This window comes from Sceloporus occidentalis, unplaced genomic scaffold (genome assembly GCF_023333645.1).
Source record: "Sceloporus occidentalis isolate IW3139 unplaced genomic scaffold, rSceOcc1.0.p SCAF_1, whole genome shotgun sequence".
NCBI lineage: Eukaryota > Metazoa > Chordata > Lepidosauria > Squamata > Phrynosomatidae > Sceloporus > Sceloporus occidentalis.
In genome coordinates, this window is record NW_028316981.1 from 162,805,733 (window position 1) to 162,811,796 (window position 6,064).

Sequence of the window (6,064 nt, forward strand, 5' to 3'; positions counted from 1 at the left end):
CCACTATTTCTTTTCTGCCTGTTTTTTAAGCAGCTCCCAAGCAAATGTTAAAAATTGCAAAGGGATGAAATGATTTCATAGACAGTTTAATCTTACTGCAAAACTGCTAGTTCTTATTACATTTTAGAAACATTTGGCAACCTTTACTACTTGTATAGATACATATTGGCAGGAGGATGAAAGAGAAACTAGAGGGAATCATTTAAATAATTAAATGTCAGACCTATTTTGAATTCAGCTTTATTGACTATGAATCCATAAGAAATAAATGTTCATAAATGTGCAGTGAAGTTGAGATCGATCCTCCCCCCATTAAAATATTTAACTAAATGGGTTAAATATGAAGTTAGCTAAAACAACAGTAACAACAACAAAACAAAACTACCCTGGACATGGGAAACAAGTCTTATGAGAAAAGGCAGACGGAAATTGATATATTTAGTCTTAAGAAGAGGGCAGGGCAGGGGAGAACTCCTGTGGGTTGGCTTCAAATACCTGGCACAAAGAAGCAGACAAAGGGCCCGTACACACAGGCCAAAATAAAGCTGCTTTGGGTCACTTTGGAGGTATGTTGTTTAAATGACAAACACATCTTAAGAGGACAGAAGCTGCGCCAAAGCTGCACTCCTGTCCTTAGGTCTGGAGAGTGGCTTTGGCGTGGCTTCCGGCCTCTTAGGACTCATGCAGCATTTAAACAGCATACCTCCAAAGTGACCCAAAGCAGCTTTATTTTGGCTTGTCTGTACAGACTCAAAGATTTGTTTTGGCCACTAGAGAGAGAGCAATATCTAGTTCTAACAGGGTTAAGCTGATGTTTTGTGCCCTCAAATTGTTTCTTATATGTGGTATTGTATGTTATAGGTATTTGTATTTTTTGTTGTAGTGGTGTATTTGTTATGTACTTGTCTTGGTGAGTCTTTTTATTTTTTGTTTGTAAAGGATTGTTTATAAATAAAATAAATCAAACCCTTCCCCAAAAAATGTTTCTGACTTATGGTGACCTGTTGTTGTTGCTGCTGTTGTTGTTGTTGTGTGCCTTCAAGTAGTTTCTGACTTATGATGACCCTAAAGCAAACTTATCAGGGGATTTTCTTGGCAAAATTTGCTCTGGGGTGGGTGGGTTTGCCATTGCCTTCCCCTGATGCTGAGAGCATGTTACTTGCCCAAGGTCACCCAGTGGGTTTCATAGCCATGTGGGGAATTGAAGCCTAGTCTCTAGAGTTGTAGTCATACACTCAAACTACTACACTTGCTGGCTGTCTTCTATGGTGACCCTAAGGTGAACCTATCATGGAGTTTTCTTGGCAAGATTGTTCAGAGGGAGTCTCCCCCCACATTGTCCTTTGAGGCTGAGAGAGTGTGACTTATCAAGGTTACTCAGTGGGTTTCCATGGCCAAACAGGAATTTGAACTCTGGTCTCCCAGAGACCTGGTCCGGCTTGAACCACTATATCATACTGACTCTCAGGGTTAAGTTACAGGAGACAGTGTGGGATTGAGTGCTGGGCTAAGACTATGGAGACCAGGGCTTGCATCCCCACTTGGCCATGGAAACCTGCTGGGTGACCTTACGCAAGCCACGCTGTCTCAGCCTCAAGGGAAGGCAATGGCAAACCCCCTCTGAACAAATCTTGCCAAGAAAACCCAGTGATAGGATTCCCCCATAAATTAGAAATTACTTGAAGGCACAGAGTACCAGTGTTGCCAACAAGCCTCAAAGATATTCCTGGAATGTTTTACCAAATTCCCAAATCCCCAGAATTCCCCAATATTTACCAGAATATACAGTCAGAATCCCCAGAAATAAATTAATTACATTCCCCAGAAATTGGCAACGCTGCACAGTACACACATATTTTGGCTGAACATTAGAAGAAATAGCATAATGATAACAGGTTCAAGTGTGGAACCAATTGCCTGGAGGAGCATGAATAGTCTTTCCTTCTGTGGAGGCCTTCAGTTCAGGCAGAGATTGTAAAGCCATCTGCAGTTGCTCTGGATTTCTGCACCAACAGCAGAAGTTGGTCTAGCCAGATTAGAGCACCCCTTCCAGTTCTACTATCTCCTCAAACCATAAAAGGGGTAACCTTTTACCAGGACGTTGCTTCCCCCCCCCCCCCCCTTTCTTTTAAACTAAGACCAGAGTTTTTCTCCCCACCCACTTAAAGGACTCTTGCTTGGTAAAGAAGAGGAACTGGAACATAAAGTGAAGGATTCATTCAAATGGATTCAACTGTTGACAAGAGTGACAGCCTTCTTTGTGTGTGAGTGACACCTACATAGCAGTGAAAGTGTGAGTGGGTAGGTGTGACATGTGAATAGATAGCATGTGTGTATGTTTGTGTGTGAGACACAGAGCGAAACTCTGAAGGAGCAATACATAGAGTGTGAGACTTGTAAAGTGTGGGAGGGGAGATCAACAGCACATCAGCTGAGGCCAACATGACACATGTATTTTCGACCATGGTTAATTATCCCTCAACAATTTCCCCCCATATCTGTTAATGATGTGTATTATCACTGTTTACTAGTTACATGTTCCTGCTTTGAATGTCACCATAATGTCCCCTAGCTGGGGCAAGAAAAAACTTCCCATCTGGTATTGCCACTAGAGTTGAACATAATCCTATTGTAATGTGGTTGATGACAGTCTGACCATGAGGTACCCTGTTTTCAGAATTACCTGCCCACAGGACACAGCAGGGAAGTGGACAGGGAACGTGGTGAAATGCAGCACTGATACATGGCCTGATTCCCACTACCTTTTAAATTGGATCACAAATCAGTTTGAACCAGTTCAAATGACCCTCGTTCCCACTTGAAGCGATTCACTGAAACGATTCAAAGGGGTGTGTGTGTGCTAGATTCATTTAACCTGCATCTTTTTTTAAAATAAAGTTTATTGAAGATAAAATTACATACATAACAACGAAAAATACATACAAGACAAACAAACAAATACGACTATGAAATACCAAAAATTACAGATCAGTTTCAGCATTTTCTATACAGACTTCTAATCTGTCATCAGTTCCAGTTCAATATGAAATAAGTCAATCTCTTAATAGGTTCTAGTTGGTCTAAATAAGGGGAGGATGAGGCCTAATTATAAGAAAGTCTCAATGATATCATGAGATTATTTAAATCACTTAAAGAAGAACCAATTACAGAATATCCAGGACGCTCATGGGCTCATGATAGGTCTAACTTAAAAGGTTAAATTTTTAGTTCTTCTCCTTTTTTTTCATATACTCAACCAGAGGGTTCCAGGTTTTCTTGTTTTCTTCCCAATCAGAGTCTTCTACTAAACAAGTAAGTTTGTCCATCTCAACCAAACTAATAAGTCTATTCAGCCATTCCTGAGTCTCTGGAATCTCTTTTTTCTTCCAGTATTTGGCAAATACTATTCTTGCCGTCGTGGACATATAAAATAATATTTTCCCATATTTCTTTTCCAATTGGGTATCCATAACCATACTTAACAACAAAAAAAAATTGGATCAAAGTTTAAGTTGCAATCTAAGATTTCCTTCATTAATTTATAACAATTTAACCAATATCTATTTGCCACTTTGCATTTCCACCAGATATGTATATAAGAGCCAATTGAAGTTTCACATTTCCAACATTTATTATTGGAAGATTTGTATATTAACACAATTTTGGCAGGTGTTAAATGCCATCTTATTTGCATCTTAAAAAGGTTTTCTTTAATATCTGAACAGATTGTATATTTATACCTTATCTTCCAGTTTTTCTCCCATTGTTCTAATGGGATGTTTTGTTCTAGATCCTGGGCCCATTTGACCATACTTTCCTTGACCACTTCTTGCTCAGTGTCCCATTTTAAGAGAAGATCATACAAGTTGGAAATCGTGTATTTTTTCTTAGATTGCAACAAATTATGAAATTCAATGTTCCCAAAACCAATTCCAGGCTCTTTGCCTATAAAGAAACCAACCTATCTGTATACCTTGCTCTTCCATTTCTCTTAGTGTTTTAAATCTAAACTTAGAACTGGTTGGTTCTTTCACTAACAAAACTTTATATGTTAACCACTGACCATCTACAGGATTAGAGTCTTCGAATAGTGCCTCATTCGGAGAGGCCCAGAATGGGATTTGTGGGCAAAGACAAATTTTATATTTTTGCCAGACCTTGAAAAGTGATTTTCTTAGAAAATGGTTGAGAAAATTGCTATTAACTTGATATTTCCCATAAAATAAATAGGCATGCCAGCCAAAACGAAGTCCAAAACCTTCCAATTCTAGATTTTGATAATCTTCCAATTTAAGCCAGTTCCATAGCCATTCCAGGCAAATAGCATCATAATATACATTAAAGTTAGGTAAAGACAATCCTCTTCTATTAGTTTTATCCCAGAGTATCTTCATTTTAACCCTAGGTTTTCTGCCTCCCCAAAGAAATCTAGATACGTCTCTATGTCAGTTCTTAAAAGGGCTGGTGTTAACAATTATCGGAATGTTTTGGAACAGAAACATTAACTTAGGCAAAACATTCATTTTCACGGTAGCTACTTTCCCCATTAATGACAAATTCCGTGCTGACCATTTATTAAACTCTTTCTTGATTTCTGTCCAAACTCTCTCATAATTATTTTTAAATAGGTCCACATTTTTACCAGAGACATAAATACCCAGATACCTAACTTTTTTTTGAACTTGCATACTAGAAATTTCTTTTAAATTAACCTGCATCTTTTTGATGGTGATGTTTTCCGCATCTTTTTGGATAAATCAATTCTGCGCAAGTGTGAACCAGATGCAGATGGGAACCGATTTAAATTTGCCCTTCAGCCAGCTGGAGTGGGTCCATTTTGAACCGATTCATTCGTGAATGTGGGTTATTTTACAGGGGAAAATGCAATTGGGGCAAATGTAGTGGGAAATACGCTCCACTGTTGAATCGATCTATCGATTCGGATCGCAAACTGCTTTTTTTGTAAGTGGGAATGAGGCCCATATTTACCAAACAAGAACTTGCTTTTGTTGTGTGCCTTCAAGTCATTTCTAACTTATGGTGATCCTAATGTAAGCTTATTGTGGTTTCTTCTTGGCAAGATTTGTTCAGAAGAAGTTTGTCATTGCCTTTTCCAGAGGCTGAGAGCATGGGACTTGTCCAAGGGCACCCAATGGGTTTCATGGTTGAGCAGGGAATCGAACCCTGGTTTCCAGAGCCGTAGTCCAACACTCAAACCCTATGCCATGCAAGAACAGTGATATTTGAGAGGCCTCTTTTCACTGGTAAACAGATGAGATGCTAACATGGACTGGAATTCTGTATCAGCTGCTTAGTTAAGTATACTTTACTAGGTAATGTCTCCTGGTTAGACCCCTCCAAACCTGATGGAAACATAATTCAGTCATGCTTTAATCACTGGCAAAATGGACCTCTTTCCCCCCTGTAGCCTAGTAAAGTAGTTTGGTGGGGAGAGGAGTTACTATCAGGGCAAATGTGTCAAAACTATGACTAAGAATACAAAACACTCACCTTAGTCATGAGAGGTCTAGATACCTTAGAGTAGTGTGTCTCAAATGGTGAGGTGGGACTCCCAGGGTGTGTGTGAGTTGCTCAAGGGTGTATGTGTGTGTGTGCAAGATTTACAGGCTCTGAACCCTTCCTCCTTCTCTTCCCAATTGTTTTAATGTGTAGAACTATACATGCATGGAGCTACATGTCGAATTCCCAAAACAAAACTGTTCTCATTTGAAGAATGTTATTTTATTTAATGTGTATTTTAATTTGTTGTATTTTAAAGTGTTGTAAGCTGCCCTGATCGGAGGAAGGGCAGCATATAAATAAAAAGTTTATTTATTATTTATTATTTCTTTATGAAATGTTAAAATATGAATATGCAAGAATGTGCAAATGGAAACACAGTGAATAAACTATATATTATGTTGCGTGGGAGAGGGTGACCTCTGCATATAGATGTAAAAGGGGGGGGGGTGTCCCATCCCATGGGTATAAAGTTTGCGTACCAGTGCCCTAAAGCAGTGGCCCCCAGACTGTGCCCTTGAAGAGATTGGGGACTTCAGCTCCC